The sequence below is a fragment of the Elephas maximus genome, chromosome 19, assembly GCF_024166365.1.
Source record: "Elephas maximus indicus isolate mEleMax1 chromosome 19, mEleMax1 primary haplotype, whole genome shotgun sequence".
In the NCBI taxonomy this organism is placed as follows: Eukaryota; Metazoa; Chordata; class Mammalia; order Proboscidea; family Elephantidae; genus Elephas; species Elephas maximus.
Window position 1 is genome coordinate 75,223,025 of NC_064837.1, and position 18,751 is coordinate 75,241,775.

The following is an 18,751-nucleotide window of genomic DNA, read 5'->3' on the forward strand; positions in this document are numbered from 1 at the left end:
CCTCAGACTTAAAGACACAAACTAAAATTCAAAGGATGGAAAAAAATATATCAAGCAAATAACAATCAAAAAAGAGCAGGAGTGGCTTTACTAATTTTTAAAAAACAGACTTCAAACTTCAATCTACCACAAAGGATAAGGAAGGACACTATATAATAAAGGGACAATATACCAGGAGGGTATTACCATATTAAATAATTATGCACCCAATGACAGGGCTTCAAGATACATAAAACAAACTCTAACAGCATTGAAAAGTGAGATAGCTCCACAATCATAGTAGGAGACTTCAACACACCACTTTCAGTGAAGGACAGAACATCCAGAAAGAAGGTCAATAAAGACATAAAAGAAGAGCTAAATGCCACAATTAACCACCTTGACCTCACAGACATATACAGAACACTCCACACAAGAGCATCCAAGCATACTTTCTTTTTCAATGCACAAGAAACATTCTCTAGAATAGACTACCTATCAGTCCATAAAGCAAACCTTAGCAGAATCCAAAACATCAAAATATTACAAAGCATCTTTTCTGACCATAAAGCCATAAAACTGGAAGTCAATAACAGAAATATCAGGGAAAAGAAACCAAACACATGGCAACTGAACATCTTTCTCAAATAAGATTGAATTACAGAACAAATTAAGGACAGAATAAAGAAAGAATCTAGAATCACAGAATCCAATGAAAATGGAAACACTTCCTATCACAAACTGTGGGACACAGCGAAGGCAGTGCTCAGAGGTCAATTTATATCAATAAATGCACACATACAAAAAGAAAGAAGAGCCAAAATCAAGGAATTATCACTACAACTTGAACAAATAGAAAGGGAGCAACAAAGGAAACCATCAGGCACCAGAAGAAAGCAAATAATAAAAACTAGAGCAGATTAAATGAAATAGAAAATGGAAAAACAATTGATAGAGTTAACAGGACGAAAAGCTGGTTCTTTGAGCAGATTAACGAAATCAATAAACCACTGTCCAGACTGACAAAAGAAAAACAGGAGAGGAAGCAAATAACCCAAATAAGAAATGAGGTGGGTGATATCACAACAGACCCACTGAAATTAAAAGAATCATAACAGAATAGTATAAAAAGCTGTACTCTAACAAATTTGAAAACCTAGAGGAAATGCACAATTTTCTAGAAACACACTACCTACCTAAACTAACACAAAGACAGAACAACTAAATAAACGCATAACAAAAGAAGAGATTGAAAAAGTAATCAAAAAACTCTCCAAAAGAAAAAGCCCTGGCACTGCTGGCTACTCTGGAGAATTCTACCAAACTTTCAGAGAAGAGTTAACACCAGTACTACTAAAGGTATTTCAGAACATAGAAAAGGACGGAATACCCCCAAACTCATTCTACGAAGCCAGCATAACCCTGATACCAAAACCAGGTAAAGATTGCACATACAAAGAAAATTACAGACCAATATTCCTCATGAACTTAGACGTAAAAATCCTCAACAAAACTCTAGCCAATAGAATTCAACAACATATCAAAAAAATAACTCACCATGATCAAGTGGGATTGATACCAAGTATGCAGGGATGGTTCAACATTAGAAAAACAATCAATGTAATCCATCACATAAAGAAAAGACAAGAACCACATGATCTTACCAACTGATGCAGAAAAGGGATTTAACAAAGTCCAACATTCATTCATGATAACTACTCTCAGCAAAATAGGAATAGAAGGAAAAGTCCTCAACATAATAAAGGGCCTTTATACAAAGTCAACAGCCAACATCATCCTAAATGGAGAGAGACTGAGACCATTCCCATTGAGAACCCTTTATCACCATTCTTATTCAACCTTTTGCTGGCGGTCCTAGCCAGAGTTATAAGGCTAGATAAAGAAATAAAGGGCATCAAAATTGGCAAAGAAAAAGTAAAAGTATCTCTGCTTGCAGATGACATGATCTTATACACAGAAAAAAGGAAAGGATCCTTAAGAAAACTACTGAAACTAATAGAAGAGTTCGGCAGAGTTTCAGGATACAAGGTAAACATACATAAATCAGTTGGATTCCTCTACACTAACAAAGAGAGCGATGAAGAGGAAATCACCAAATCAATACCATTTACAATATCCCCTGAGAAGATAAAGTACTTTGGAATATAGCTAGCCAGAGACATAAAAGACCTTTACAAAGAAAACTACAAGACCCTACTGCAAGAAACCAAAAGAGAACTTCATAAGTGGAAAAACATACCTTGCTCATGGATAGGAAGATTCAACATTGTAAAAATGTCCATTATGCCCAAAGCGATCTATAGGTAAAATGTAATCCTGATCCAAATACCACTGACATTTTTTAATGAGATGGAGAAACAAATCACCAACTTCATATGGAAGGGAAAGAGGCCCCCGATAAGTAAAGCATTACTGAAAAAGAAGAACAAAGTGGGAGGCCTCACTCTACCTGATTTTAGAACCTATTATACCCCAACAGCAGTCAAAACAGCCTGGTACTGGTACAACAACAGATACATAGGCCAAGGGAACAAAATTGAGAATCCAGACATAAATCCATCCACATATGAGTAGTTGATATTTGACAAAGGCCCAAAGTCAGTTAATTGGGGAAAAGACAGTCTTCTTAACAAATGGTGCCAGGATAACTGGATATCCATCTGCAAAAAAATGAAACAAGACCCATACCTCACACCATACACTAAAACAAACTCAAAATGGATCAAAGACCTAAATATAAAATCCAAAACGATAAATATCATGGAAGAAAAAATAGGGACAACATTAGGAGCCCTAATACATGGCATAAACAGAATAAGAAACATTATTAACAGTGCAGAAGAAAAACCAGATAACTGGGAGCTCCTAAAAATCAAACACCCATGCTCATCCAATGACTTCACCAAAAGAGTAAAAAGATTACCAACCGATTGGAAAAAATCTTTTAGCTATGACATCTCAGATCAGCGGCTCATCTCTAAAATCTACATGTTACTGCAAAAACTCAACAACAAAAAGCCAAATAACCCAATTAAAAAATGGGCAAAGGATATGAACAAGTACTTCACTAAAGAAGACTTTCAGGTAGCTAACAGATACATGAGGAAATGTTCACCTTCATTAGCAATAAGAGAAATACAAATCAAAACTACAATGGGATTCCATCTCACTCCAACAAGCCTAGCAATTAATCCAAAAAACACAGAATAATAAATGTTGGAGAGGTTGTGGAGAGACTGGAACACTTATACATTGGTCCTGGGAATGTAAAATTGTACAAGCACTTTGGAAATCGATTTGGTGCTTCCTTAAAAAGCTAGAAATAGAACTACCATACAATCCAGCAATCCCACTCCTTGGGATATATCCTAGAGAAGTAAAAGCCGTCACACCAATAGATATATGCACACTCATGTTCAATGCAGCACATTGTTTACAATAGCAAAAAGACGGAAGCAACCAAGGTGCCCACTGATGGATGAATGGATAAATAAATTATGGTATATTCACACAATGGAATACTATGCATTAATAAAGAACAACAATGAATCTGTGAAACATTTCATAAACATGGAGGAATCTGGAAGGCATTATGATGAGTGAAATTAGTTGCAAAATGACAAATACTGTATGAGACCACTATTATAAAAAAAAAAAACTATTATAAGAACTCAAGAAATAGTTTAAAGAGAGAAGAAAATATTCTTTGATGGTTATGACGGTGGGAAGGAGGGAGGGACGGAGAGGGGGATTTACTAATGGGATAGTATACAAGAACTAATTTAGGTGAAGGGAAGGACAACACACAACACAGGCAAGGTCAGCACAACCAGACTATACCAAAAGCAAAGAAGTTTCTTGAATAAACTGAATGCTTCGAAGGCCAGCATAGCAGGGGCAGGGTTTCAGGGGACATCAAGGTCAATTGGCATAGTAAAAATTATTAAGAAAATATTTTGCATCCGATTTTGGAGAGTGGCGTCTGGGGTCCTAAACACTAGCAAGCAGCCATCTAAGACGCAACAATTAGTCTCAGTTCACATGGAGGAAAGGAGAATGAAGAACTCCAAAAACACAAGGTAAGTATGAACCCAAGAGTCAGAATGCGCCACATAAATCAAAGACTACATCAGCCTTAGACCAGAACTAGATTAGTATCCAGCTACAGCTGATGACTGCAATGACAGGGAGCACAACAGAGAATCCCTGAAGGAGCTGGAGAGCCGTGGGATGCAGACCCCAAATTCTTATAAAAAGACCAGACTTAATGGCCTGACTGGGACTAGAGGGACCCTGGATGTCATGGTCCCCAGACCTTCTGTTAGCCCAAGACAGGAACCATTCCTGAAGCTAACTCTTCAGACAGGGTTTGGAATCGAGTATAAGGCAGAAAACGATAGTGGTGAGGAATGGGCTTCTTGGATGAAGGAGACACAAAAGACTTTGTGGACAGCTCCTGTCTGGAGGGGAGATGTGCAGGCTGAGGGGACGGAAGCTGGCTGAATGGACATGGAAATAGAGAGTGGAGAGAAGGAATGTGTGGTCTCATTAGGGGAAGAGCAACTAGGAGTATAAAGCAAAATGTATATAAGGTTTTCCCCACGTGTCTGTCAGTTTATCGTACTGTGGGGGCTTCCGTATTGCTGTGATGCTGGAAGCTATGCCACTGCTATTCAGATACCAGCAGGGTCACCCACCGAGGAGAGGTTTCACCTGAGCTTTAAGACTAAGACAGACTAGGAAGAAGGACCCGTTAGTCTACTTCTGAAAAGCATTAGCCAGTGAAAACCTTATGAATAGAAGCAGAACATTGTCTGATATTGTGCTGGAAGATGAGCCCCCAAGGTTGGAAGGCACTCAAAAGATGACTCAGGAAGAGCCGCCTCCTCAAAGTAAAGTTGGCCTTAATGACATGGAAGGAGTAAAGTTTTCGGGACCTTCATTTGCTGATGTGGCGTGACTTAAAATGAGAAGAAACAGCTGCAAACATCCATTAGTAACTGGAACCTGGATTATACAAAGTATGAATCTACAAAAATTGGAAATTGTCAAAAATGAAACGGAAAGCATAAACATCGATATCCTAAGCATTAGTGAGCTGAAATGGACTGGTATTTTGAATTGGACAATCATATAGTCTACTATGCTGGGAATGACAACTTGAAGAGGAATGATGTTGCATTCATCAAAAAGAACGTTTCAAGATCTATCCTGAAGTACAATGCTGTCAGTGATAGGATAATGTCCATATGCCTACAAGGAAGACCAGTTAATATGACTATTATTCAAATTTACGCACCAACCACTAGGGTGAAAAATGAAGAAATAGATTTTTATCAGCTGCTTTAGTCTGAAATTGATCGAACATGCAATCAGGATGCATTGATAATTACTGGCAATTGGAATGCAAAAGTTGGAAACAAAGAAGGATCAGTCAAAGAAAATATGGCCTTGGTGATAGAAACAATGCTGGAGATCAAATGATAGAATTTTGCAAGACCAATGACTTCTTCATTGCAAATACCTTCTTTCATCTACAAAAACGGCAACTATACACATGGACCTCACCAGATGGGACACACAGAAATCAAATTGACTACGTCTGTAGAAAGAGACGATGGAAAAGCTCGATACCATCAATCAGAACAAGGCCAGGGGCCAACTGTGGAGCAGATCATCAATTGCTCCTATGCAAGTTCAAGCTGAAACTGAAGAAAGTCAGAGCAAGTCCACGAGAGCCAAAATATGACCTTGAGTATATCCCACCTGAATTTAGAGACCATCTGAAGAATAGATTTGATGCATTGAACACTAGTGACCTAAGACCAGATGAGTTGTGGAATGACATCAAGGACATCATCCATGAAGAAAGCAAGAGGTCATTGAAAAGACAGGAAAGAAAGATAAGACTCTGAAACTTGCTCTCGAATGTTGAGCAGCTAAAGCAAAAGGAAGAAATGATGAAGTAAAAGAACTGAAGATTTCAAAGGGCCTCTCGAGAAGACAAAGTGAAGTATTATAATGACACGTGCAAAGAGCTGGAGATGGAAAACCAAAGGGGAAGAACACGCTCGGCGTTTCTCAAGCTGAAAGAACTGAAGAAAAAATTCAAGGCTCGAGTTGCAATAGTGAAGGATTCTATGGGGAAAATATTAAACGATGCAGGAAGCATCAAAAGAAGATGGAAGGAATACACAGAGTCATTCTACCAAAAAGAATTAGTCAATGTTCAATCATTTCAAGAGGTGGCATATGATCAGGAACAGATGGTACTGAAGGAAGACGTCCAAGCTGCTCTGAAGGCGTTGGCGAAAAACAAGGCTCCAGGAATTGATGGAATATCAATTGAGATGTTTCAACAAACAGATGCAGCGCTGGAGGTGCTCACTCACTTATGCCAAGAAATATGGAAGACAGCTTCCTGGCCAACTGACTGGAAGAGATCCATATTTATGCCTATTCCCAAGAAAGGTGATCCAACCAAATGTGGAAATTACAGAATATCATTAATATCACATGCAAGCAAAATTTTGGTGAAGATGATTCAAAAGCGGCTGCAGCAGTATATCGACAGGGAACTACCAGAAAGTCAGGCCGGTTACAGAAGAGGACGTGGAACCAGGGATATCTTTGCTGATGTCAGATGGATCCTGGCTGAAAGCAGAGAACACCAGAAGGATGTTTACCTGTGTTTTATTGACTATGCAAAGGCACTTGACTGTGTGGATCATAACAAATTATGGACAACATTGCAAAGAATGGGAATTCCAGAAGACTTAATTGTGCTTATGAGGAATCTTTACACAGATCAAGAGGCAGTTATTCGGACAGAACAAGGGGATACTGATTGGTTTAAAGTCAGGAAAGGTGTGCATCAGGGTTGCATTCTTTCACCACACGTATTCAATCTGTATGCTGAGCAAATTATACGAGAAGCTGGACTACATAAAGAAAAACGGGGCATCAGGATTGGAGGAAGACTCATTAACAACCTGCATTGTGCAGATGACACAACCTTGCTGGCTGAAAGTGAACAGGACTTGATGCACTTACTAATGAAGATGAAAGACCACAGCCTTCAGTATGGATTACACCTCAACATAAAGAAAACAAAAATCCTCACGACTGGACCATTGAGCAACATCATGATAAATGGAGAAAAGGCTGAAGCTGTCAAGATTTCATTTTACTTGGATCCACAATCAACAGCCATGGAAGCAGCAGTCAATAAATCAAAAGACGCATTGCATCGGGTAAATCTGCTGCAAAGGACCTCTTCAAAGTGTTGAAGAGCAAAGATGTCACCTTGAAGACTAAGGTGTGCCTGACCCCAGCCATGGTATTTTGAATCGCATCATATGCATGTGAAAGCTGGACAATGAATAAGGAAGACTGAAGAAGAGCTGATGCCTTTGAATTGCGGTGTTAGCGAAGAATATTGAATATACCATGGACTGCCAAAAGAAGAAACAAATCTGTCTTAGAAGTCCAACCAGAATGCTCCTTAGAGGCAAGGATGGCGAGACTGCATCTTATATACTTTGGACATGTTGTCAGGAGGGATCAGTCCCTGGATTAGGACATCACGCTTGGTAGAGTACAGGGTCAGCGGAAAAGAGGCAGGCTGTCAATGAGGTGGATTGACACAGTGGCTGCAACAATGAGCTCAAGCATAACAACGACTGTAGGAAGGCTCAGGACTGGGCAGTGTTTCGTTCTGTTGTTTATAGGGTCACTATGAGTTGGAATCGACTCGACGGCACCTAAGAACAACAACAACATATAAGGTTTTGTATGAAAGATTGACTTGATTTGTAAACTTTCACTTAAAGCAGAATAAAAACAAAGATTAAAAAAAAAATCCACTTCAGGGAAGACAACACATAATACAGAAGAGGTCAGCACAACTGCACCAAACCAAAAGCAAAGAACTTTCCTGAATAAAGTGAATGCTTCAAAGGCCAGCGTAGCAGGGCTGGGGATTTGGGGACCATGGTTTCAGGGGACATCTAAGTCAATTGGCATAACAAAATCTACTAAGAAAACATTCTGCATCCCACTTTGGAGAGTGGCGTCTGGGGTCTTAAATGCTAGCAAGTGGCCATCTAAGTTGCAACAATTGGTCTCAACCCACCGGAAGCAAAGGAGAATGAAGAACACCAAAGCACAAGGTAATTATGAGCCCAAGAGACAGAAAGGGCCACATAAACCAGAGAGTACCTCAGCCTCAGACCAGAAGAACTAGATGCTGCCCAGCTACAACTGATGACTGCCCTGACAGAGAACACAACAGAGATCTCCTGAAGGGAGCAGGAGAGCAGTGGGATACAGACCTCAAATTCTTATAAAAAGACCAGACTTAATGGTCTGACTGAGACTAGAAGGACCTGAGTAGTCATGGTCCCCAGACCTGTTTGCCCTAGACAGGAACCATTCCCAAAGCCAACTTATCAGTCAGGGATTGGACTGAAGTATGGACAAGAGTGAACTTCTTGGGTCAAGCAGACACATGAGACTATGTGGGCAGCTTCTTGTCTGGAGAGGAGATGAGAGGGCAGAGGGGGTCAGAAGCTGGCTGAATGGACACGAAAATAGAGTGGAAGGAAGGAGTGTGCTGTCTCATTAGATGGAGAGCAACTAGGAGTATATAAAAGCCATTGCCATTGTGTCGATTAGCAAGGTGTATATAAGTTTTTGTATGAGAGATTGACTTGGTTTGTAAACTTTCACTTAAAGCACACACACACACACACACACACAAATAGAAGTCCACTTCAGACACAAAAGGATGAATATTGTATGAGCCACTTACATGAGATGTCTAGAATAGGTAAACGCAGAGAGACCAACGTTTATTATTGGTTACCAGGAGTGCACTATGAGTAGGAATCAACTAAACCGCAACACGTTTGGTTTGGTTTTTATAGGGACAATTTGGAGGGAAGATATTGCTTAAGGGGTACAGAGTTTTTGTTAAGGGTGATGAAAAAACTTGGAAAAGGGGTGTCTGTTATACTGCATGGTGAATATAATTAATGTCACTGATTTTCATATATAAAAATGGTTGAAATGCCAAATGTTTTGTCATACGATAAAAATTTTTAAAAAAGAGAAGACCATGGTATCAGGCTTACCTTAGTCCTCAAAGTGACATCTTTGCTTTTCAACACTTTAAAGAGGTCTTTCGCAGTAGACTTGCCCAATGCTATGTATTGTTTGATTTCTTGACTACTGCTTCCATGGACATTGATTGTGGATCCAAGTAAAGTGAAATCCTTGACAACTTCAATATTTTCTCCATGTTGTTTTTTGGTCTAGTTGTGAGGATTTTTGTTTTCTTTACATTGAGGTGTAGTCCATACTGAAGACTGTATTTATTGATCCTTATCAGTATCAGTAAGTACTTCAAGTCCTCTTCACTTTGAGCCATAAGGTTGTGTCATCTACATCTGGCAGGTTGTTAATGAGTCTTTCTCCAATCCTGATGCCTCATTCTGCTTCATATAGTCCAGCTTATTTGCTCATCATACAGGTTGAATAAATACGATGAAAGGATGCAACCCTGACCCACGCCTTTCCTGATTTTAAACCACGCAGTGTCCCCTTGTTCTATTTGAATGACTGTTTCTTGGTCTCTGTAGAGGTTTCTCATGAGCACAGTTAAGTGTTCTGAAATTCGTACTCTTGGAAATGTTACCCATAATTTGTTATGATTCACACAGCTGAATGCCTATTCATAGTCAATAAAGCATAGGTAAACATCTTTCTGGTATTCTCTGCTTTCAGTCAAGTTTCATCTGGGATAAGCAATGATATCCCTCATTCCACAACCTCTTCTGAATGTGGCTTGAACTTCTGGCAGTTACAGTCGATGGACTGCTATAACCATTTTTGAATTATCTTCAGCAAAATTTTACGTGTGTGATATTAATGATATTTGTCTATGATTTCCACATTCTGTTGGATTACCTTTCTTTGGAATAGATCTCTTCCAGTCAGTTGGCCAGGAATCTGTCTTCCAAAGTTCTTGGCATGGATGAATGAGCGCCTCCTGAGCTGCATCCATTTATTGAAACATCTCAGTTGGTATTCTGTCAATTCCTGGAGCCTTGTTTTTCACCATTGCCTTCGGTTCACCTTGGACTGCTTCTCTCAGTACTACCGGTTCTTGATCATATGCTACCTCCTGAAGTGGTTGAACATCAATCCTTTGGTTTCAGTGACTCAGTGTATTCCTTCCATCTTCTTTTGATGCTTCCTGTATCATTCAGTATTTTGCCCATAGAATTCTTCAATATTGCAACTAGAGACTTGAATTTTTTCTTCAGTTCTTTCAGCTTGAGAAATGCTAAGTATGTTCTACCCTTTTGGTTTTCTAACTCCAGGTCTCTGCACATTTCATTATAATACTTTACTTTTTCTTCTCGAGCTGCCCTTTGAAATATTCTGTTCAGCTCTTTTACTTCATCATTTCTTCCACTTGCTTTAGTAACTCTATGTTCAAGAGCAACTCCGAGTCTCTTCTGACATCATTATGGTCTTTTCTTTCTTTCCTGTCTTTTTAATGAACTCTTGCTTTCTTCAAGTATGGTATCCTTGATGTCATCTGGTCTTCAGATACTAGTGTTCAATGTGCCAAATCTTCTCTTGGGGTGATCTCTAAATTCAGTTGGCATATACTCAAGGTTGTACTTTGGCTCTCTTGGACTTGTTTTAATTTTTTTTTCTGCTTCAACTTGAATTTGCTGTCATGGATGGAATTGTGTCCCCCCAAAAATATGTGTCAACTTGGCTAGGCCATGATTCCCAGTATTGTGTGGTTGTCCTCCATTTTGTGATTGTAATTTTATGTTTAGAGGATCAGGGTGGGAATGTAACACCACCCTTATTCAGGTCAGCTCCCTGAACCTGTGTAAAGGGAGTTTCCCTGGGGTGTGGCCTGTACCACCTTTTATCTCTCAAGAGGTAAAAGGAAAGGGAAACAACAGAGAGTAGGGGACCTCATACCACCAAGAAAGCAGCACCAGGAGCAGAGTGCATCCTTTGGACCTAGGGTCCCTGTGCCTGAGAAGCTCCTCAACCATGGGAAGACTGAGGACAAGGATCTTCTTCCAGAGTCTACAGAGAAAGCCTTCTCTTGGAGCTGACACCTTGAATTTGGACTTTTAGCCTACTTTACTGTGAGGAAATAAATTTCTCTTTGCTAAAGCCATCCACTTGTGGTATTTCTTTTATGGCAGCACTAGATGACTAAGACACTTGCATGTGAGCAATTGATGCTTTGTTCTCCAGTCAGCCCCTCACCTTGTTTTGACTGATGATATTGAGTTTCTCAATTGTCTCTTTCCACAGATGTAGTAGATTTGATTCCTGTGTATTCCATCTTGTGAGGGTCATGCGTATAGTCTCCGTTTATGTTGTTGCAAAAAGATATTTCCAGTGAACAAGTCACTGGTCTTGTAAAACTCTGTCATACAATCTCTGGCATCCTTGCCATCACCAAGGCCATAGTTTCAAACTACTGATCTTTCTTCTTCAATCACCAGTAATTATCAATGCATCTTGATTGCATGTGTAATCAATTTCGGACTACAGAAGTTGGTAAAAATCTTCAATTTCTTCATCTCTAGTATTAGTTGCTGATGCATAAATTTGAATAGTTGTATTAAGTGGTGTTCCTTGTAGGCTTATGGATATTTTCCTATCACTGACAGCATTGTACTTCAGGATAGGTCTTGAAATGTTCTTTTTGATGATGAATGCGATGCCATTCCTCTTCAATTTTTCATTCCGGCATAGTAGACCATAAGATTGATTCAAAAAGAGCTATACCAGTCCATTTCAGTTCACTAATGCCTAGGATATCAATCTTCAAGTATTCCTTTTAATTTTTTACATCTTCCAATTATCACAGATTCACACTTTGACAGTCCATTAATGGAAGTTTTCAGCTGTTTCTTTTCATTTCATTCATTTCTTTTCATGCCACATCAGCAAATGACGGTCCCGAAACCTTGATTCCATCCAAATCAGTAAGGTTGACTCTACTTTGAGGAGGTAGCTTTTCCCCCGTATTTTTTAGGTGCCTTTGAACCTGAGGGACTAATCTTCTGGCACTATTTCAGAGAGTGTTCTGGTAGTATTCACAAGGACTTCACGGACCAGTTTTTAAGAGTAGATCGCCAGGTCCTTCTTCCTGATCTGGCTTAGTCTGAAAGCTCTACTGAAACCTGTCCACCATGGATGACCCTGCTGGTATTTGAAATAACAGTGGCATAGCTTCCAATATCACAACAACACACAAGCCACCACAGTATGACAAACTAACAGACAAGGGATGACAATATTGGTAGGGCCACACAAAGAATCAAGTATAGCCCAGGTTTGCTGTTTTTTTTTTTTTTTAATCTTCTCATCTTCTGAATAAACGTCTACTTTGGATTTATATGGTAGATACTATTCTTGATAAAGGGAATACAAAAATATGCTAATGACTTATAGGCATATCCATGTGAAGATGAATAGACAGACAGCAATATCTAAGGAAACCATCAAGTTAAACTCTGATCCTCTTCTCTAGAGCTTAAAGATATTTAGCAGGGCATGGGAATATGCCTTCCCCTTATTGTAGGCACTGATTCACTAATTTATTCAACAAATATTTGCTGAACACCTTGGCTGTTCCACCCATTGGCTAAACAAAAGGTACAGAGCATTTGCAGGGCCAAAGAAACGGGGTGTGAGATTTAGCACTTACTCTGTTTATAGGGAAAATCCCACTTTTCTGTCTCATGAACTTCTAATAAGCTCAATGTAAAATTATTTGAAGATAACCATTCAAAATTACCTTTATAAGCGTAAGAAGCAACAAAAACAGAGGTAGGATCTTACTGAGGTATAATCAAGAAATGCATTGAATGTGGATTTCTCAATTGTTGCTGTTTTGCTTTGTTTCTGAAGGGAACGTTGAGAACTACCTTGAAATCACCTATCAGTCTTCCATCATGAATGGCCACCATGGTACAGATGTAGGAATAAGAGAGAGTCAGCAGTAAATTACTGTGTATAAAATAGTCCGGGGTTTCATATTTTAGTTTACTATGACATCTCATAAAAATGAAACAAACATAATTACAAAAGCCCAGTCTTTAATTTTTTTTTTAAAGCAGAAATATATAACATTATATAAACATCATGTGTTTAAAACACAGGAAAATAACGTTTTCCCAATCTGTTGTATACCTCTTCAAGGATAAAGGACTCTTACTGGTTTCCTTGCCATTTGACATGTGAAAAAAAATTTCTTTTTTTCTTTCTCATTATGCCAGCTCCATTATGCCACCTTCCCCATAGCAGATGGAACACATGATTGTGGAAGAGCAAAATTCTCCCTTCTGTGTAGTTTTGGTAAAGCGTCTCCTAAAAACTCTCACAAAATTGAGGTGTACCTTCATTTAGAGTGCCAAGCTGTGTTCACTGACCAAGAAGGTTCGAAAAATCTTTTATTTTGCCATATCAGAATCTAATAGTTATTTTTCCATATTAGCATCTAAACATGCTCTTGACCGTACTGTCTCTATGTCTGTATGTAGAGCCTCAAGATGTATCTGAAGAAAATTCCTGATGAAATGTTGGTGTAGAAGCAGGGCGAGGAAGTAGAGGAATGCTCCCATCTTAGTGACCACCATGCCTGGAAAGTATCCTGCATCCATGGATTTTTGTAGCTGTTTTTTCAGATACCAGTGTGCACTGTATATCTTGGCAGTAAAATTTCTGTGGAATTCAGGTTGGCTTGGCTCTTTCCAGCATCTTCTGGAACATGTTTGCCTCAACAGTGCTGCACAGGAGAAAAGACAATGCAGAAAGGAGCTATCTATATTCATTTAAGGTACATATTTATTACAATAAAAGGAAATGAAAATTAACTATTTTAACCGACACTTTCTTTAACACAATCCAGGGAATGACAAAATAGATTAGCTTAATTTGAGCTAATTAGTCAGATACCTGCTTTAAATAGTCATAAAACATTTATTGGCACTACTTTGTCCCTGCTTTATGATTTTACGCCTAACCTTTCTCTCCAGTCAGTCCACTTCCCTCCATGCCCACTGCCTCCACGTCTCATCTAGTCACTGCAAGAACTTTTTTGGGAGGAGGGTCTAGGCCCTTGTCTTAGTTATCTAGTGTTGCTATAACAGAAATACCAAAAGTGAATGGCTTTAACAAAGAGAAATTTATTCTCTCACAGTCTAGTAGGTTACAAGTCCAAATTCATGGCATCAGCTCCAGGGGAAGGCTTTCTCTCTCTGTCAGCTCTGGAGGAAGGTCCTTGTCATCAATCCTCCCCTGGTTGAGGAGCTTCTCAGCACAGGGACCCCTGGTTCAAAGGACACGCTATTCTCCTGACTCTTGTTTCTTGGTGGTATAAGGTTCCCCTCTCTCTGCTCGCTTCTCTCTTTTGTATCTCAAAAGAGATTGGCTTAAGATGCAACCTCATCTTGTAGGTTGAGTTCTGCCTCATCAACATAATTACTGCTCATTCCATCTCATTAACATCACAGAGATACGATTTACAACACATATGAAAATCATATCAGATGGCAAAATGGTGGACAATCACACAATACTAGGAATCATGGCCTAGCCAGGTTGACACATATTTTGGGGGAACACAATTCAATCCATGACAGCCCTCTCTTGGATCCTTAATTTTCTTCTCACGGAGAAGTCAGACTGAATTTTCTGAACATAGATCATGTCATCACTCCTTACTTAAGTCATTTAATTAATTCTCATTGCATTTCTATACTGTGGTAAAAATATATATAACAGAACATTTGTCAATTCAACAATTTTTACATGTACCATTCAGTGTCATTGTTTACATTCATCATGGTGTGCAATCATTACCACTGTCCTTTTTCAAATTATTCTACCACTATTAGCAGAAACTCAGTGTTCTCTAAGCCGTGACTCACGCTTTCCTCTTCTCTCCTACCCCTAGGAACCACTAATGAGCTTTGGTCTCTATATATTAGCCTACTTCATATATAGGTGGGATCAAACAGTATTTGTCTTGTTGTGACTTATTTCACTCAGCATGTTTTCTCAAGTTTCATCCGTGTGATAGCATGTATCAAGACTTCATTTCTTTTTATGGCTGAGTAATATTCCATTGTGAGTATATACTACATTTCATTTATCCATTCATCTCTTGATGGACATATAAGTGTTTCCACCTTGTGGCTACTGTAAATATTGCTGCAGTGAACACTGGTGTACAGGTTTCTGTTTGCATTCTTGCTTTCAGTTCTTTTTCAGTATATACCTAGGTTTGGATTTGCTGGACCATATGGTAGTTCTACGCTTAACTTTTTGAGGGAATGCTAAAATGTTTTCCATAGTGGCTGTACCATTTTGAATCCCCACCAGCAATGAATGAGGGTCCCAATTTTTCCACATCCTCACCAGCACTTGTTATTTTCCATTTTTTTGTTTTTGATTCTTTTTTATTATAACCATTACAGTGGGGTGTGAGGTGGTGTCTCATTTTGGACCCACTGCATTTTGAAGATAATTTGAATTTGACAGCACGATTATTGAGTCGTATTTGTCAAAATTGTAAATATTATTTTAGAAACATAATTATGGTGGCAATGAGGATGATGGATTGAGAAGAGACTGGAAGTGAGTTGTGGTGATGAACAAATGAGGTTTGAGGGGGACCTTGACCAAAGCAGAGGCTGTGCTGACAGAATTGAGAAACCAATAGATTGAATTAGGAATCAGAATTGGTAGACCGAAAAGATAATGAAAATGATAAAATGTTAAAAGAATTACCTGTAGAGTTTTGACTTAAAATTATGCCACTGATTGCAGTAGGGAATACAAGAGCAGAAGTGGGTTTGATACAGCACAGAAGAAGGAAAAAGAAGAAAAGGAAGGTAAGGAATGATCGGAAGCGATGTGGAAGTTATTTATTAACAAACGCTCAGGAGCGCTTACTATGTGCCAGACACTCATCTAAGCCCTTAACAAATATTAACTAATTTAAAACTTCTAACAGCTTTCCAAGACAGCAGTTATTAGCCCGTCTTACAGATGAGGAAAATGAGGCACAGAAATGACATACAACTTACCCACAATTTGTAAATTGGCAGATCTGGAATTGGAAACCATGCTGCCAGTCACTGTATGACATGGGCTCTCTGAGAGGCCTCCAGGTGGTGGAGGTCGAAGATGTCTACTCACGGATAAGCAGAACAAGCTCAATACTGAGGCTTAGAGAATCGAGGCTCAGCAAGGTCTTGAGAAATGACCAAGGTGATATGGTTAAAAAGTGCCAGAACTTGGACTCACGCCCAATTCTAGAGTCCTTTATACCACACCATGCTGGTTCACAGAATCAGAATTCAAAAAGATGCAATATCTGTGAACAACAGACATGTTTTCAGAGTGTTGTAGATATTAAAGGAAATTCACAGTTTGTGTGAGAAAAATAATGTGCAATGGAACTGGCAGAAAATCTTCAATATTATCTTTCAGTATTCCTAACATAGAATATGAGAGTCCCTGGATGGTGCAAATGATTAAGAACTTGACTGCTAACCAAAAAATTGGAGGTTTGAGTCTACACAGAGGAATCTTGAAAGAAAAGCTTGGCCATCTTCTTCTGAAAAATCAGCCTACGGAGCAAGTACTATTCTGGAACACATGAGATCGCCATGAGTTTGAATGGACTCAGTGGCAACTGGTTACCATTGAGTACTGTGCACACGTCTGATTAATAAGTGGATCAAAATAGTAACTATATGATTATATAATTACAGACTGATGGTGCAGATTTTGGTAATACATACATCTAATGTTTCCTGCTAATGGTATCCAGGATATGTGATTTTCCTTTTCAATCAGATACTTTCTTTGTGAATTCACAGAGTGAAAGATGCTGTCTGCAAGCCTTCAATCTTTAAGCTAGGATCAAATCCCTTCTATGAAAAAATCTATTTCCCCCAGTAGCAAAGAAAACATTCTAGCTTCTTCTTGTTGGTCTATGCTTCCCCTCCACCAACCTCTACCGTGCTCAGTAGCCGTCTTCCTGGAAAAGAAGATGGTTGATAAAAGACTTTTCCAGTATGAAGTTCCCCATACAGCAAAGAATTGATGAACAAAGAGAGTTTTAATATGATTTATTACTTTGGTGCTGGCTTCCTGAGGAAAAGTTTCTTTGTACTCATCTAAGCTCAAAGAGGCCTTTCCTAGTAATAACCATAAGCTTACAACGTTTGAGCTCCTTGAAGCACAATGAGAACTCAGCGTCTTTGATTTAGCAGGAGGAACCCTTTTTTTCTACAATATTTCAGTGAGGGCAAATCTGTATTAATAACATCAGAGGAAGAGGTGGAAAATTGGAGGAGCCGATGTGCAGAATTTGCACTACTAATACACAAGTATCCTTAGCACGAGCAGAGAACTCAGACTTTGGAATTAGATGGCTGTAAATTCAAGTCACAGCTCTGCCTCTTTGCATGGGTGAACATGAACAAGTGAGTTCATTCTTTCAAGTCTCAGTCTCCTCATCTACAAAATGGGAATAAAATACCAACCTCACAGGCCTATGTAAGGAATAAATGGGATAGTATACGGAAATGTCCTCATACATGGTGCGCGTTCCATAAATGCCATTTTCCCCCTGGGTGAATGTCTAGTGAACAACATTTTTGCTGCTGAATTTGATCTGTTCCTTGTGATTACATAGATATTCCCAAAAATAAAATGCTATTTCATAGTCTAGTTATATTAGCAAGATTAACTGAATTCACTTCAAACCATCCTTTTATTTTTACATTGAGGTTTCATATAAAAGCAACACATATATGGAGAAGGACATCATGCTTGGTAAAGTAGAAGGTTACTGAAAAAGAGGAAGACGCTCAGTGAGATAGATTGACACAGTGGCTGCAACAACGCACTGAAATGTAGCAACAATTGTGAGGACTGCCCAGGACCGGGCAGTGTTTTCTTCTGTTGTGCATTGGGTTGCTATGAGTCGAGCTCAACTTCAAGGCCCCTAACAACAACATATGTCTGTATATATGTATGTGTGTATATATATGTGTGTATATATATACATATATGTATAACATACATATGTGTGTGTGTGTGTGTACACACACACATACACATATATAGCGCCATGGTGGCAGAGTGGAAAGATAAATACTCTGCTGCTAACCATAAGGTTGGTGATTTGAACCCACCAGCTGCTCCACAGGAAAAAGATGTGGCAGTGGCAATCTGCTTCTGTAAAAATCACAGCCTTGGAAGCCTTATGAGGCAGTTCTATACTATCCTATAAGATCACTATGAGTTGTAATGAACTAATGGCAATGGGTTTACATATATATATAATATATATTTATTGTTATTGTTGTCAGCTGCCAACAAGTCAACTCCTGATTCATGGCGACCCCATGCACATTGGAACAAAACGCATCCCGATTCTGTACTATCCCCGTGATCAATTGCACATCAGATCATTGTGATCCTTAGGGTTTTCATCGAATGATTTTTGGAAGTAGATGGCCAGGCCTTCCTTCTTAGTTCATCTTCTTCTGGAAGATCCACTGAAACATCATAGCAACACATGATACTCCACTAACAGCGGGGTGATGACTATGCATGAGATGCGTTGGGTGGGAATCAAACCCATCTCCTCCATGGAAGATGAGAATTCTGCCACTGAACC